Raw genomic sequence first — 18,359 nt, forward strand, 5'->3', positions numbered from 1 at the left:
GAGTCATAACTGGAATATTTATTAATTGTTGATGGCACTAAATTATCTCCTCTTTTGCAAGATTTACATTAAGTAAACTGTTCTAAAAAATTTAGTATTAGAAAGGACGTAGATTCAAATTTCCATGCTGATTTCCTGAGTTGAGTTTTTCTTGTTGTATCTGGAATGCATATCGTCAGATTTAAAGTTCTGTCGTAAGAATTACTGTTAGAGCTGGATACTGTATGCGTGTATCTGAAAGGATTCTTTTACTTTTAGTGGATATTTTGAGAGATGTGTAAATTGTAGTCTTGCAGCATTCCAGCAGAAAAACAATATTGACATTGGAACGTCAACGAATTGTTCAATGAAAATCGCGTCTCTCTTCTTGAGACCGAATAGTTAATACCTATAGCGCAAATTTCCTTCAGTCAATAGTAGTATTGCCACATTTTTAAGGCAAATTTTCATGCTAAAATGCTTAGAGAAATCGTATTCCGTTTTATTTGATTGTCGTAGTTGCATTACATATCACAAACGCTACCATTGTTTTTCTTCATGAGATACTACTGTATGTTAGGCCAATGGGAAGGCAGATATGTTTCTGCTGTTCGCAGGACATCCAAAATGGTTTGCATTCTGCTGCGTCTGAGTGTCTGTCCACTTGTTAGGTTATTTGTCCTATTCTGTGAACTCTCATCTTCCGACGGTATACATATTCCATTCAGTACACTGACCGTCGGGTAACATACGTAACGTTGATTTTCGAGTGAAGTGCAGCTGTTTCCATTGACGTGTTTCACTATGGGCTTATGCGTACTTTCAGATTTCATGCCTGGAATAAAGAAACATCCCAGCTCATATAACATGTTTCCCTAGGAAGTGCAATACGCTTGGTAGTCCTCAATGTACGTGTGAAATCTACTAGAAGGCACCAGCATCATTCCCACACTGTATACTGGCGATTATCGTGAAGCGATGCATATTTTCCGACGTTGGTGGTTATCCCGGTAAGGGGAGGGAACGGGGTGCTGGAACAAATTCCAGACGTCTTTATAGTGTCTCATAGTGAAACATTTCATGGTGATCCGTCCGTCAGATGAGGACGTTAAGCTCGGTGGCTCGTTTCTCTGAATGAAATGTATGAAATGAGTAGTAGAGCAGGTAGAATTTTAACGACAAAATTCGAGGAAACTGCTTTTTAGCTATGAAAGAAGTGGCATACCCTATACCAATATGGTGTACTATACAAGGCGGCCCATTCAGTATTGGCGTCTGCAAAAACTATAGCATGTTTGACGCACAGAGTAAATGTTTCAGACTGTTGTTTAGTTTCAAAATATCTACCTGTATACGCTACCGGACAGTACGTCAATAACTTATAGAAAGATATGCAACGGTCGCTACTGTTTCTTTAATCGGGCTATGTTTTTTCTTCACACTAAATCAATATTATGTAAAGATTACAGAAGAATGGAAAAATTGGTAAAGCAAACCTTCGGGAAGGTTAGTTTGGTCCCCGTCAGAATGTAGGAACACGAGAGATTTACCTTAGCAGATAGGTTAAAAAAAGGCAGACCTACGTTCCTTGTGTCATGATCTTCATCTCAGGCTAGCATTTGCATGCTAGATCTTCAGTTATTTGTTGAATATCTTCCCTGGCGGTTTCATCCTCTACAGCTCCCGCGGAAGTTATTCCCTGATGTTTTAACATATGTTCTACCATCCTGCCCTTTTTTTGTCATTGTTTCCAGTCTGTTCCTTCCTTCGCCGATTATCTGGAGAACCCGCCCCCCCCCTCCCCTCTCATCCGTTACTCAATCAGTCCAACAAATTTTCAACATCCTTCTATAGCACCGCATCTCAAACACTTCGATTCTTCTCTTCACCGGTTTTTCTACTGTTCATGATTCACTAGCGTACAATGCCGTGCTCCAAATGCACATTCTCAGATATTCCTTCTTCATATTAGGGTCGATGTTTGATACCATTAAACATCGCTTAATCAGGAATCTTTCTTTACCTGTAGTGTTCTGATTCTTATGTCCTCCTTGCTTGGATCCTCATATGTTATTTTATTTCCAAGACAGAAAAATACTTTTACTTTTTCTACTTCGTGCTGCCCAATTTCGATATTAAGTTTGTCACTAATTTCATTTCTGCTGATCCTAATTATTTTCAGATTTCTTATGCTTCCTGTCAGTCCGTATTCTGTACTCATTAGCTTGTTCATTCCATTCAACATGTCCTGTAATGCTTTTTCTTTTGCACTGAGGATAGCAATGTCATCAACGAATCTTGTCATTTACATCACTTCGCGCTTAATTTTAATTCCATTCTTGAAACTCTCTGTTTTATACACTCTGGTGTCTTTCCTAGATCGTCATCCAACAGGGAAAAAATACTACAATACAATGAAAACGATAGTTGCTACCCACCAAATACCGGAGATGCTGAGTCGCAGAAAAGCACAACAAAAAACTGTCGTAAAGTTAGCTTTCGGCCAACAAGGTCTTTGTAAAAATAGACAATATACACGCACGCACACACACACCCATACGCAACTCACATATATATGGCCATAGTCTTGGCAGCTTCAGCCAGGATAAAATACAGAAAGCGAAAGGTTGTACACAACTTCAACGAAAAATGCAATTACAAGAGCCGAAGGACATGACATGGGAATGAGTAGTTGAGATGATAGTGAGACAATGATACCGCCTACCCCCGGTATTGTTCAATCACAGTGTTATATCCTATGTCCGATGTTATTCAGCGTTTTCATTGAGCAAGTGTCAAGAGAAACGAAGAGTTATAGAAAAAGAATTAAAAGTTCAGGAGGAGAAATAAAGACTTTGAAGTTTGCAGATGACTTTGTAATTCGCTCAGAGACGGAAAACAACTTGAGAGTTAGGTAGCTGAACGGAACGGATAACGTGTTTGTTAAAGTTTTCCTGGCGCAGTCATGACGTTTTGGGATTGAAGGCGGATGACGTCGACATCTTGTTATCATATTACAGCAGAGAACCATTCAGCTATCAAGTGAGTTTTTTACACTGTAAATTTCTGGTGGACTTAGCTAAATTGAGACAAAAAAAAGTATGCTCGTAGTTCACAGCTGTTGCTATACCTGTCATCAGGTATAAAAATTATTCTTTCTGATGATATTAAAAATATCACTGGCTTCCTCACCTTATCAAGTTTAAAGCAGCTATCAAGATTAATAAGATCTTCAGGCAAACGTACTTCCATAGATTCCTCAATAGTTAAATCCAAGAAGGGTATCGTTGTGGACAACATTTCCGTGACAGAATAATCCGTTGAATGCCGTAGGGAGATACACTACTCGGTTATGGATACTATTTTATAATGTAAAATCAACGAAAGGACAACAAGAGTAATAGAATGTAACTGAATTACATTACGAACTGAAATAGTAAAAGCGATAGACGCCTTTTACGTTCGTACTATCTGGGCAGAAGAATAACTATTGGCAGAAGTGGAGAAAATATAAAATGCAGGCTAGCAATAACTAGGAAATAATTTCTGAAACAAAGAACTTCATCAACATTGAATATAAATTTTGTTAGGAATTCTTTTTCTGAAGGTACTTGTCTGTGGTGTAGTTGTCCAGAACTGAAACGTGGACGATAAACAGTCCAGACAAGAAGAGAGTAGAAGATTTCGTACGGTGGCGATACAGAGCAATGATGGAAATTGGATGGATAGATCGACTAGCTAATAAGGAGATACTGGACTGATTTTGGAAATAAAGATATTTACGGCACAATTTGGCAAAAAGAAGGGGTCGGTTGATAACACATATCATGATGCACCAACGAATTGCCAGTTTGGTAATGACGGGGAGTGTGGACGGTAAAAATCGCAGAGGGAGATCGATAGATGTGTACAGTAAGCAGATTAAAACGGATGTGGGTTGCTGCAGCCACGCAGGGGTGATCAGGCTTATAGAGAATGTACTATCGTGGAGAGCTAGAGTAAACCAATCTTCGGACTGAAGACCGCAATAACATGTGACTCTCTTTTAGATCTGACAGATTATTACGGATAAACAAAAATTAAACGTGGATTTCTGTGCTGTTGTTAGAGCTGCTTAAATGGTGCGCTCCCGGAATGTTATTGCATTGTTTACTTCACGTGGCGTAAACATATCCTATCAAAGGAAAAGATACACGTCCTATGCCTCTATGAGCACCACACAACCGCAGGGTTAGATAAGTTACATATCAAAGACTACAGTCTAGCAGCTTAATCACGCAGAACTAATACGGGAAAAGGAGGAGTTGTTGCATATATTAAGACAGAACACAAGTTCAGAAGCCTTGATACAAGCAGATTTTGTTGTAATCAGCACACAAAAGTGTGTGCTTGTGAATTAATACTGAAATACAGTTGACTTTTAATTGTAACAGTACATAGATCCCCATTGGGAAATTTTGAATTATTTATGAGGAAAGCAAGCAGTTAATAGTCTGTGGTGACTTCAGTGTATATTTTCTAAAGGAATCTGGTAGGAAAAATGATCTGGAAACCTTATTTGGGTCCTACAATTTGCTCTGAGTAGATAACTTTCCAAAATAAGTGGATAAAGACAGTAGGTCCCTAATTTATAATGTTCCCTTTGATGAGGCACAAAGCAGGAAAATAACTGTTTACCAGTAACAAATGCTCTCTCTCTGATCATGATACACAGTTAGTCAGGATAAATGACATAGTGCCTTACAGTGTGGATACACCTCAGTGGAAGTCGGAATCATTAATGATTGCAGTGCAAGTATTTTATAAGCGTGGTTTACAAGAAACAACTTGGAATGAAATTTATAAAGAGCCAAATGCCAATATGAAATTTAATCTATTCCATGATAAATTCATATTAGTAGTTGAAAATAGCTTTCCACATAAGTTAAACAGAAGGGACATTAAACAACCATGTAAAAAGCCATGAATGACTAAGGGGATTAAAGTATATTGTGAAAGGGAAAGGGAAATGTATCTTTTGGCAAGAGCAAGTAGAGACCGTGCAGTGGTTGCACACTACAAAAACTATTCAAAATTACTAAGAAAGGAATATTTAAAAAAATCAAGAAACATGCATATAATGTCAGAAACCAGTACATCTGACAACAGTGTTAAGGCAATATGGAATATAGTGAAGGAAGAGCCAGGACAATCAACCACAGAAGAATATAATATTTCTATTGCATTTAATAGAAGGGTTATCAATGACAAGTCACAGGTAGCAAAGTATTTAATAATCTCTTCTTAAACATAGTAGAAAGCATAGGGACCTACAGTTCAAGAGAAAGATCATAGCAATATGTTGAAGAAGTAACTCATAAAATTACATCATATGAATGTACCACCAACTTCTACTTCTGAAATTAAGATAGTCATACATTCTCTCAAGAGTAAAACGTCTTTTGGTTTTGATGGTGTTTCCAGTAGAGTACTAAAGATTTGTTTCCATATAATAAATTTGGTATTGTCCGAAATATATAATACATCACCAATTCAGGGCATTTTTCCAGAGAGACTAAAATATGCTGTTTTTAAACCCCCCTTTAATAAAGGTGATAAGGGAGACGTCAGTAACTACAGACCTATTTCACTGCTGACATCATGTTCCAAAATTTTTGAGAAGGTTATGTCTTCTAGAATGGTATATCACCTTGGCAACAACAATATCCTCACCAAATCACAGTTTGGGTTTCAGAAGGGTTGCTCCACTGAGAATGCCATTTAAATATTCGCAACCCGATATTACAAGCATTAAATAACAAAATGCAACCGGTAGGTGTTTTCTGTGACCTATCCAAGACACGTGATTGTGTGAATTAAAGTATACTCTTAATTAACTGAAGTTGTATGGGACTGATCGAATAGCCAATCAATGGATCATGTCATATCTAACCAAAAGAATGCAGAAAGTTGTACTTAGTAGTAATTCAACCAACAAAGTTCAGGGACATAATTCTGTCTGGGGAGAAATCACGTATGGTGTTCCCCAAGCCTCAATCTTAGGTATACCACTTTTTCTCATATATGTAAATGATCTACCGCCTAATTTACAACAAGCAGAAATAGTTCTTTTTTGAGATGACACAAGTATTGTAATCACTCCAAGTATACATACAGAAATGGAGGAAATGGTGAACAAAGTTCTCAAAAGTATTGTTGACAGGTTTTCTGCGAGTGGTCTCACCCTGAATTTCACAAAGACACATCATATTCAGTTCTGCATCTCTATGGGCACTACAACAGTGATAAGTGGAACGCATAGTGATGAAATAATACATAGGATGGAAACTTCAAAATTCTTAGATGTTCATATTGATGAGATTTTAAATTGGAAAAAACATGTTTTGGATCTCCTAAAACAACTTAGTTCAGCCACATTTGCCCTTAGAATCATAGCAAATTTTCAGGGGAGAGAAATCAGTAAGTTGACAGATTTTACTTTTTTTCATTCAGTAATGTCATATGGAATAATGTTCTGGAGTAACTCGTCTTTAAGAAAGAGGGTCTTCATTGTCCAAAAAGTGCTGTAAGAATAATATGTGTGCTCACCTGCGATCATCTTGTAGACATCTGTTTCAGGAGTTGGGCATTCTGACTACTGCTTCACGGTATATATATTCCCTCATGAAGTTTGTTGTAAATAATGCACTACAGTTCAGAAGGAACAATGAGGTACATAATTACAAGACTAGAAGAAAAAATAACATTCATTGCTCAACATTAAGTGCCTTTAGCACTGAAAGAAGTGCGCAATATTGCAACAAAAATTTTTGACCCCTTACCCATTGATATGAAATGTCTAACAGATGGCAAGGTAAGATTTGAAAATAAATTGAAAAAGCTTCTCCTTGACAACTCCTTCTATTCTGTAGAAGAATTTCTATGTTCATAATATGTAAAAGGTGGTGGGTAGGAAATGTTAACTCATCTGCATGTCTCGTTTTTATTTCGGGAGGGGAGGGGATAATAGTAATAATACTAATAATAATAATAATAATTACTATTATTATTATTATTGATACATGTCCAATTACCCGAAAGTTCCTAAATGCAATGTAACATATACTGTACAGTTAAAAGGAAGTCACGCTTGATCAAGGTCTGCGTCACTTTCCATTTTTAACCAGACATAACGTCTGAGAAAGGATAGAAATAATGATAATAATATGGTGATGTTTAGGGTACAAATAGATGTACGGATTAATTTGCAAGATGAATGTAAAATGATTCGATCAATATCAAGACGATTTATCGTGCAAAATGATCCATGGAACATGAAAGCAACTAACTAACTCAGTTGTCTAGGTTGCACTAGTTTCCGTGTAGAGTAGAATCGTGCTAACTTTGTCTGAATCATTTTCTTGTCATATCGAAAACTAAGTTACCTGTTAAATATGCCAGAGTGAGACGGGGCTCCCTCCATAGTGTTTCCTGGGTTTCGTGTCTGCATCAAGTCGACCCTTAAGGTGACGTGGAAGAATCCAGAGTCATGTATTAGGACTTAAGAGGTCGATGTACTCCATATGAAAGCATAATACAGATTTTCAGGGAATTTAAGTAAGAGTCTTATGGACAAGGGCGAAATGTTTTTTGATAAATTTGCAGAACCGGTACTAAGTGGCCTATGCAACAGTTCTGCCTCTAACATCTCGCGTAGGGACTGTACGAGAACGTACAAACGCAAAGTATTAGCTCATTCATTTGCAAAGCACGGAAACTGGTTAATACCCTCTGCTAAGCACGTCTTGTGCCTTGTGAAGTATGTGTTACATACTCGTGTACAGTATTTTTTCTAATAACGGAATGAAAAGTGTATACGCTTCTGTGATTACAAATGTCAGGTGACAAGAACTACTCTAGTATGTCTTAATCTCACCTTTGTTCTTTCTAGAAATAGATACGTTGTGTTCTTTGAAATTCACGTAAATAACTATTTCTGAAAGTCGTTTTCTTGTGTCGACACACTAAAAAATGAATTGACGTCCCTATTAGGTAGAAAGCTTCAAAGAAGCTGAATAATTTTTCCCCATTTTCATCGGTGTCTATTGTGAGCTACCTATAGGGTAGCAGTACTACTAATTTCTTTCGTTCGCCACATTGTGAAATGAAATCTACCATCAAAACTACAGTACTTTTTAAAAAATAAACTCAATAACGTGCGGAGACCAGTTCATGGAACTGAGGATATTAACCACTGTTTCACTACGAAATAATTCCTCATTGAAATTATTTATAAATAATGTATGTCTTTTTTAAACGAACGCTGTTTAGCCTTCAAGGCCCCTTCGGACGGTGTTTATATCTCTGGATGAGCGAAATACGACAGACTGGACTGGATGTATGCAATAGCCAGATTTTATGTAACGTGAGTGTTACTTAAAATCTGGCTTCTTCACATAAATTTTACCTAAGACTCATGTTATTTGGATTTATTAATTTTAATATATTTCATGTAAGTAATTAATAATGTCAAATAACAAGAGTGTCACTAAAATCCGACTTTTGTGCCTCTTCACCGGAGTAATGTGATTGATGCAAGGATGTGTTGAAATAGATTTTCTGCAGTGTGTTGCAGATTTGTATATCTTGTGTCAATTTTGTTATTATCACCTAATTGAAGATGTATGGTCACATATATGGCCAAATGTTAAGGATTTATTCCTCACGATTGCAGGAAGAAGCTGCATTCTATGGAGATGGGGTCGGAAACGCTTTATTTCTGTGTTTGATTTCAGTTTCTACAACTCTCCAGCACGTTAATCATCTACTCTGAAACGAAACCTCAAACGCAAACAGCACATTTGCTCTAGAGTATGGGTTGACGCGTTGTTGAGTAAATTGTTCCCAGAAGAATATCGGTGCAGAAAAATCAGCTGATGTTAGTTACTGCAGACGCTGTGCGTGTAAACATACAGCAAGTTCTCAGTGTGGTGCTGTCCAGACAGTCTTCAAGTGCTCGGAGTAGTTCCACTTCCAGTTGTGGTGTCCTTTCCATCTGAAGGGAGAAGTAGGCTTAAAAGTCCCATGCTCCCTGTGACTATAACCAATTGCTTGAGACGTACTCCACTCTCTCGGAGGACTGTCATTCTGGAAATCTTTCCTGATACAAAAGTTGAACGCCACAGCCGTCACCACCCGCTCATCCGTACAGCAAACGGCCATCTTCCAACGAATTTGACCATATATCGGTTGCATAGTACCGGAAACCAAGTCCGAGATGAACTATTAAAAACCATTCAAAAAGCCTAGATATCACAACCGATTTTGACAGTCGTACCTGTTATCTTCGGGTATTAAACTTTTTTTGTTAGTAAAACATGTTCATTTTACGCTGACCTCAAGCACAAGATGTCAAATGGATAAAAGTCAGAACATTATAAAAGTCTGTCACTGCTAAAATATTTAAAAACACCCAGCAGTATGTGTCCAGCATACGAAAACAGACGTGCTATTGTGTACTGTATTTATATCACGTAACAAACATCTGAGAGAAACATATATATGGACATGGCCTTTTGGACAAAATGCTGTGTGTTTTTAAATATTTTAGCGATGAGATATGTTTATAATGTACTGAGCTTTATCCACTTGACATCTTGGGCATGAGGTCAGCGTAAAATGAACATGTTTTACTATAAAATGAAAGTTTACGACCTTAAGATGACGGCTAAGAATGTTGAAACCGGTTGTATTGACTAAAAATTTGTTCTGTGATCTTAGCTTTTCAATGGTTTTTAACAACTGAAACAGATCACCCTTCAATGCTCTCATAATGAGAAAATTCACTCCGAGATGAACACTAAACAGTTGATGTTATGTACTTATGCCAACAGCAGTGAAGTTAGTCGCATGTCAAGACAAGCAAAATGAGGAGAGTCACATGTCAATATTACCTTCGTTCAATCGGAACAATAAACATTGGATGTGAATCTAAGACTTGCAACTTACTGTACATTCTACACAAACGAGCCATGAGGGTATTTTGAACATTTCATGTAAGAAAACGTTTCGTGTAATGTTGGTACGTCCTGTTTCTATGCGTTGCTCATGATTAATTTGTTTATGTAGAGAAGCAGAAAATGAGCACTAAAATTAAAATGAAGCATTTTCTGACTATGTCCATACAACGCAATGTATTCCTCTGGGGTGAGCAATGTATCCTGAAAGTTTGGTCATATCTTTTTGTTACACCATGTATGGATAAGATGTTTTTGATTTGCCGGTCGTGCTGGCCGAGCGGTTCTAGGCGCTACAGTCTGGAACCGCGCGACCGCTACGGTCGCAGGTTCGAATCCTGCCTCGGGCATGTATGTGCGTGATGTCCTTAGTTTAGTTAGGTTTAAGTAGTTCTAACTTCTAGGCGACTGACGACCTTAGAAGTTAAGTCCCATAGTGCTCAGAGCCATTTGAACTACTTTGTTTTTAATTTGTATCACAGCGACTAGGACCAATTTGCTTAAGAACTGTGGGAGCAACGTAAGTATCTTTTTTGATAAATATGTATTATGTATTATCATTTTACGATGTGTTCTACATATTTGATGATATTCTCACAATGGATTCATGGAAAAAAAAGTACAGGGTATCCTTAAATTATCTTTACAACTTCAGACTTAAATAATTTTAAAAGTATTTTAGGTAATAACAATTACTTCCGACGTGTGACAAGATTCATAAAGTTTTCGTGCCGCAGATCTGACAAAAAATATGGACTCCAGAGATGTAAATTCAAAGTGTAACCTGGTCAATAGGGAGTAAGTCCGGTACGAAGCTACAACTAAACTTAAGGTACATTGAAACCGATGCTCCTTCCGACTGTAGCTTGCTCCATGAGCCGGTAGAGGCAAACATGTAGGTAGATGGTTCTTCCCCAACACGTGTGTGCTAGTGATTCCATTCGCACCTGTGTTCGAACTGGGCGCCGCTACTTACGTGAGGGGCAAGCTACAGCTGCAAGGCGCGCAAGTGTAAACGCACCTTTACGGATGCAGTGTGGGGGAGCATCATTGTCCCGACCAATTATTCGGGCTTGATTACATCATTTACTGAAACAGGCAGCGTTCTCCATAAACAGCAGGCGGGTCACCCACCTATTTCAGACGTCACGAAAGACAAGGTTAGATTAGAGATTAGATTAGATTAGTACTTGTTCCATAGATCATGAATACGACACTTCGTAATGACGTGGAACGTGTCAGGTTAATAAAAGGTGTCTATACGAGATATTACATTACACAAAATATTACATGACACTCAATACTTTTATTTTATTTTTTATTTATTTATTTTTTGTGGGGATAGGGAAATTACCCACTTACTATATCCAAAAATTCATCTAATTAGTAGAAGGAGTTGCCATTAAGAAATTCTTTTAATTTCCTTTTAAATGCTATATGGCTGTCTGTCAGACTTTTGATGCTATTAGGTAAGTCACCAAAGACGTTTGTGGCAGCATAATTTACCCCCTTCTGAGCGAAAGTTAGATTTAACCTTGAGTAGTGAAGATCATCCTTTCTCCTAGTGTTGTAGCCATGTACACTGCTATTACTTTTGAATTCGTTCGGATTGTTAACAACAAATTTCATAAGTGAATATATTTATTGTGAGGCCACAGTGAAGATTTCTAGCTCTTTAAATAAGTGTCTGCAGGATGATCTTGGATGAGCTTCAGCAGTTATTCTGATTACACGCTTTTATGCAATGAACACTCTTTTACTCATTGATGAGTTACCCCAGAATATGATTCCATGCGAAAGCAGAGAATGAAAATAGGCGTGGTAAGCTAATTTACTCAGATGTATATCGCCAAAATTTGCAATGACCCTAATAGCATAAGTAGCTGAACTCAAACGTTTCAGCAGATCCTCAGTGTGTTTTTTCCAGTTCAACCCCTCATCAATGCATAGAGCTAGAAATTTTGAATATTCTACCGTAGCTACCGATTTTTAATCGAAGTCTATATTTATTAATGGTATCATTCCATTTACTGTACGGAACTGTATATACCGTGTTTTGTCAAAGTTTAATGAGAGCCCTTTTGCAGAGAGCCACTTAATGATTTTCTGAAAAACATTATTTACAATTTCACCAGTTAATTCTTGACTGTTGGGTCTGATAGCTATACTTGTATCATCGGCAAAAAGTACCAGCTTTGCATCTTCGTGAATATAGAATGACAAGTCATTAATATATATTAAGAACAGCAGAGGATCCAAGACCGAACCTTGCGACACCCCATTCTTGAGTGTTCCCCAGTTTGAGGAATCACCAGTTTTTTGCATATTATGTGAACTGTTTATTTCAACTTTCTGCACTCTTCCAGTTAGGTATGATTTAAACAATTTGAGGACTGTCCCATTCATACCACAGTACTTCAGCTTATCTAGAAGTATTCCACATTCGTTTGGAAGGTGTCCAGCAAAGTTCGTGTGTACGGCAGCTAGAGGGATGGGAATACCACAGTCAAAAGCGCACAAAGCATTGCAAAATAGTTTACATCTTCATGCCACCTTCAGGCACTGAAGAAGATGGGAAAACCACAATTTTCAGTGGATATGTTATCCAAATTTGACGCAAAGTCTTTTTTGAAAAAGATTTGTTTCTCAGATGAGTGAAGTTTTCACGTATCCGAAAAACTGAAGAGTTAACGTACATATGTGAGAATCAGAGTATCCTCATGTTACACGTGAAATGGAAAGTTTAGTGTGATGTTTACCTATACACGTTACAAGAGTCTGGTGTGCCAGAACTGGAACACCTGGAACTCGGCGTCATATATCAACAATATGGGGCACCACCTCAGTAAACGTCCGTCAGTTAACGAATGAAAAATTCGAGGATTGGTGGATTGGATGGAAAGGTCCGATTCAGTTCCCGCTATCTTATACCAATAGATTTCTTCCTACGGGATGGTGTAAAGAATTACGTGAACCGAACGAAGGCCTTCACGATTTGCCCTCGCAGTGGAGATCCAGGAAGAGACACTGAGAACTCAATACCAACTTGATGTTTCAAAACATGGCTCTAAGAACTACAGGACTTAATGTTGGGTTGGCAGAAGAGCCAACACCGTGTTACGAGAGGAGGCCGAAATGCACGCGTTTTAGCTCACGCAGGCTGGCGTGAGGAGGGAAGAACTATACTGACGTGAGGTCTGGAACATGACAAAGAATTAGAATTTAGAAAGCGGACGAAATTAGTTTGATACTTTAATCCATTTAATGATGAACGTCGCTCTTGAAGGTACATGATTCACAATATCAATATCAATAGTAACTGAATATGGCGCCTTGCTAGGTCTTAGCAAATGACGTAGCTGAAGGCTATGCTAAACTGTCGTCTCTGCAAATGAGAGCGTATGTAGGCAGTGAACCATCGCTAGCAAAGTCGGCTGTACAACTGGGGCGAGTGCTAGAGAGTCTCTCTAGACCTGCCGTATGGCGGCGCTCGGTCTGCAATCACTGATAGTGGCGACACGCGGGTCCGACGTATACTAACGGACCGCGGCCGATTTAAAGACTACCACTAGCAAGTGTAGTGTCTGGCTGTGACACCGCACTTATCATCTGAGGTCGTCAGTCCCCTAGACTTAGAACTGCTTAAACCTAACTAACCTAAGGACATCACACACATCCATGCCTGTGGCAGGATTCGAACATGCGACCGTAGCAGCAGCACGGTTCCCGACTGAAGCGCCTAGAACCGCTCGGCCACAGAGGCCAGCAACTGGATGTTTCCCATGCCACTAGGGCTCATTAAAAGGGACACGCATGAATCACGTATAGTTACCTTGTCACCTGCTGAAAAGCAGTTTTTTTCTAGTAAAGTTTTAAAATTTTTAAGATCTAAAGTTGTAAGTATAGTTTACGGACGCGTCATATATCTAATGTAATCTGGAATATTGATGCCAGAGAAAATTCGAGTTATATGAGTCGTGTAGAAAAACGTGGAAGCGAGACGGAAAAAAGTAAAGGATTTTAATTTCAGTGTGAAACATAATCGCTGAGACGGTTGCGAGATTCCTTGTAGCCGCTAGGAGGGGCTGATCCCTCTCTCGCAGCACCTGCTGCTGGTGCTGGTTGCAGAGCGCGGTGCCGGCGGCCGCGGCTTTGTGTATTCACTGTGCAGGCAGGGCCCAGGGTCCGCTCTATCGTCCCGGATCCCTCCCAGCAGACGCTAAGACGGCCGCGGCCAATGTGGGCCCGCACAGCACGACAGCTGCAGAAGGCGCGCCGCGCGAGCAAGCCGCAGGAAATTGTCCCGGGGGCGTCGGAGCGGAAGATCGGGAAAGAGAGCGACTTCGCAGATTTGTCCCTTTTCAGTTCGGCAACGGCGGCCGTGGGGGAAGGAGGGCCGAACTGACCAATCACGGCGCGCGGGCACCCTCTTCTGTCTGCCACGGGATTAGCAGCCTCTCCCGTCTTGCTCTCCGAGGTTGCCAGCTTGGATTCCATCTCAAAGCGGAATTTTCCTTCCTTCCTTCTTTCTTTTCTCCTTGAACCTGTACACCACCGAATCATTGATTTAGCACCGTTTTATGCACCTCCGAAGCAGCCGCATAGCAAATGCATAATCTGACAATATTATTCATCCTCAAGCCTGAAATATGAGGTAAAGGGAAGTGCCAGCTTCGCCAACGAGGCATTCATAATCTAAGTACGCCGCAGAAATTGGGAAAATATCAACATTCCATGCACTCGACATTTAATACCAGCAGTACATTAGACAGTGCAGTGCATCGTAGACTGTACTGCTATTATTATTAGCCATTCGCATAAAGAGTTCTAACAATACCACCACTTGCAAAGTAGGTTAGAAATCAGATTAATAATGTAGCTCACGCAGCATATGTTAGCTTTATCAGGCAACAACAAGTTATTGACTGTGGATGGTAACGTCAGAATGGAAATAATGAAGTCACTGTAAAAAAAGTCATTAATTTTGGCACTTATCTTGAATGGATTCCCACGTAGATTTCGTCGAAGTTGTTATGGCTCATCTTGTTGATTCTAGGGTGATTCCACTTTGAGTGCTAGAAGGTCCAGATCTGTATTTTAGCAATATTTGAAGACCTAAAAAATGCGTTTTTCAGGAAATTCTCAATTATCAAACAATCCCAGATTAGAACAATGGTATGGTAGAAATAATTTCTGACTTGGTGTTCACGATCCACATTTTTATTAAACTTCTCGTAAATTCACATATACTTCTTAATTGTCACATCATCAAGAAAACAGTTTTGTATCAATCTTCGTATATTTAATTTCCACTTTAACCAAACACAAGACTTGACTGTTCTTTTACAATGCGAAACAGCAACTTAACTTCTGCAAAGTGAAACATAGACTGCTCTGTGCTCATTCGTGTCAAAACGGTTACAAGTAAGTCAAAGATTATGAGTGTCACAGAAATGAATACACACAAGAACTATATCACTGTAATATATCGATACATCGGAGTGCTAATACATTAATAAAACCAAATGTGAATATTGTCACAAAAATATGTCTGTTACTTCGCAGAAAAGTAGTACGATATTACTGGTATCGAGAGCTGGGGTTGGAGTGCCGTAATGGTCACATAAATAGAGAACCATTACAGAGTGTGAGAAAAGGTAATCGCTCTCAGTATGCCTCAGTACGCACCACATCTCCCTTACCTCACGCTTAGTGCCCTTTGCTGCATAAAGTATATGGAAACAGAAGTGTATCACAGTTTAAGTCGAATATCCAACTTTAAGTTTACCAAACAGTGTTTCGGCACATAAACTCCCCCTTTCGTTCTCCCAGTAATTTCCGTTTCAGTGAGCTGATCATCTCTCCTACAGTTACATGTGCTATACTGTTCTACTAAAATTCTGCCACAAAAGGTCTGAACTGACTCTATCGAATCGATCGCGAAGTCACACGTTGGTGTAGAATGCAGTACAATCTACATTAACGCACTGAACTGTCGCAGAATTCTAACAAAAAATGTAAATCTTCCATTTACCTTCCTTACCGTAAATTTCCGTTTCCCGTCACAGCGTTACCCTACCTGTTTTCAACGTAGGTACAGGCTCCATATGCAGACAAAAATGCTCCTCTCTAATTTCGATATCGGTTATGTAACTAATGCCGATCAAACCGGCTGCCAGTACCAAACGACGTACAAAAAGATATGAACAACATTAGTCGTTCTTTCAGAGCACAGAGTACGATAACTGCGTCAGGAAATATGTTCCCTTACGTTTTCTTATGCATGTGACAATCATCCGGAAAATTTGGTCGGATTTTTACCTAAATGTCGCCAAAGTGCTGTACGAAGAGATTTTTAAAGTCCTTCTGTCAGACGTGGGAAAAGTTTTTTTTTTTTTTTTTTTTTTTTTTTTTTTTTTTTTTTTTTTTTTTTTTTGACGATAGTTGTTAGTGGGGAGGGCAGGCTGAGCAGACAATTTATAATCAAATCTTTGTAGATGAAAGACAAGCATGCACCTGCACCGTAAAAATTATCCCACCCAATCGTACTCCACTTTGCAAACGCCACAAAAAAATTCAGAGTGCTCCCGACTTGTTAAAGACTAATAAAAAACTCGCTTCGAGGGAAGGTTACGTTAAAACACGTTCTTCAATTTTGCGCGAATTTAATAAACCTGCCTTCAGGTGTTCGCCTCTAAGCTGATCGAAGTAAGGAAAATCTTTTTGAATTTAAATGAATTGTCTTTTCTGATATCGCTTCTGAACAATCCGCATGCCTGCAATTGAGCGGCTTTTATTAAATGTGCGCGATGCTCTACGAATTTGTGTTTCGGCTGCTTCTATGACGAATACCATCCGGAATTCCATTGTAGCACAGCAAGTGATGCCAGCGGGGAACTTGCCGTTAATCTTAGCCGTGGCGCCGCGCTCACCTCCTCATTTCTTCGAAATGTGCTAACTTCGTCATATACTTGTCACTCTTAATACTTCCAACAAAGATTTTCTCGGAAACTGGGGGCATGAAAGGTGGCTAACCAGGTACTCAGAACAAGTCCCTCTACAGCATAGCTAAGACTCATTAAAATTTGTGATTAACAGATCTGATGCTCCGCTTCAAGGCTTAAGATGATACAGCACAACCAAACGGGGGAGATATGTTGGAAATAAACCGTGAAATAGTGTACAACGCAAGATTCAGAGTGGACGATCATTTTGTAACGTCTGTTGTGTTGTTGTTGTTGTTGTCTCCCGGCCAAATACCGGTTTGATGCAGCTGTACACGCTAGCCTACCTTGTGGTAGCGTCATCATCTCTGCGTAGCTACCGCGACTTTTATTCTGCTAATAGTATTAAAGCCTTGGTCTCCCTCTACAGTTTTTTACCCCCACACTCCTTTGCATTACCTAACTGGCATTTCATTAATGCCTCAGTATGTGTTCTATTAACCGATTTCTTCTTTTCGTCGAGTCGAGCCACAAATTTGTTTTCTGCCAATTTCGACTTAGTATCTCCTCAGTGGTTTCTATTCTCTTCTTGTCTGAAATATTAATCATCCACGTTTCACTGCCGTTTTTCTCCAGCCAAATGCCATCAAAAAAGACTTCCAAACTTTCAGATTTACATTAGAAATCAGAAAATTCCTTTTTTCAGAAATGCTTTTCTTACTTTTGCCTATCTGCATTTAATATCCTCTCTGCTTCACTCATCATCGGTTTACTGCCCAAGTAGAAAAACTCACCTACTGATTTTAGTTTCTCATTTCTTGATCCATTTTTTTTAGCAACTCTTGTTTTAGTGATTTGATTCTGTTGCCGTTGTTTCACTTTTGTTGTTGTTTCGACTGTTCTTCCAAATTTTTTACCACCTCTGACAAAATTACAAAGTCATCTGCAAACCTTGACATTTTTTTGTCTTCTCCATGAACTTTATTCAGTTTCTGAATTTGTCCTTGCTTTCTTATTCTATTTACTCAATGTACAGATTGAATAACATTGGGGAAGGGCTACAACCGCGTCTCCCTTCCTTCTCAATTACAGTTTCCCTTTCATTCTTGTAATTGCAGTTTGCTTTCTGTACAAGTTGTGAATATCCTTTCACTCTGTATTTTATCCCTGTTACCTTCAGAATATCTAAGAGTGTAGTCCAGTCAAGTGCTATTAACGTAAGTTTTTCTTTCTTCAAGTTCCGATCTAGGATAAGGCGTAAGATAAGTACTGTCTCACATGTCCCTATATTTCTCTGGACCCCAAACTGATCTTTCGCATCTTTCTACACGCTTTTCCATTTTCTGCAAATAATTAGGGCGTGTATTTTACATCCAGGGATTGTTAAACTGATGGTTCTGCATGTGGAATAATATTGTTATGGAACTTTAACAGGTAGATT

The sequence above is a fragment of the Schistocerca serialis genome, chromosome 1, assembly GCF_023864345.2.
Source record: "Schistocerca serialis cubense isolate TAMUIC-IGC-003099 chromosome 1, iqSchSeri2.2, whole genome shotgun sequence".
Lineage (NCBI taxonomy): Eukaryota > Metazoa > Arthropoda > Insecta > Orthoptera > Acrididae > Schistocerca > Schistocerca serialis.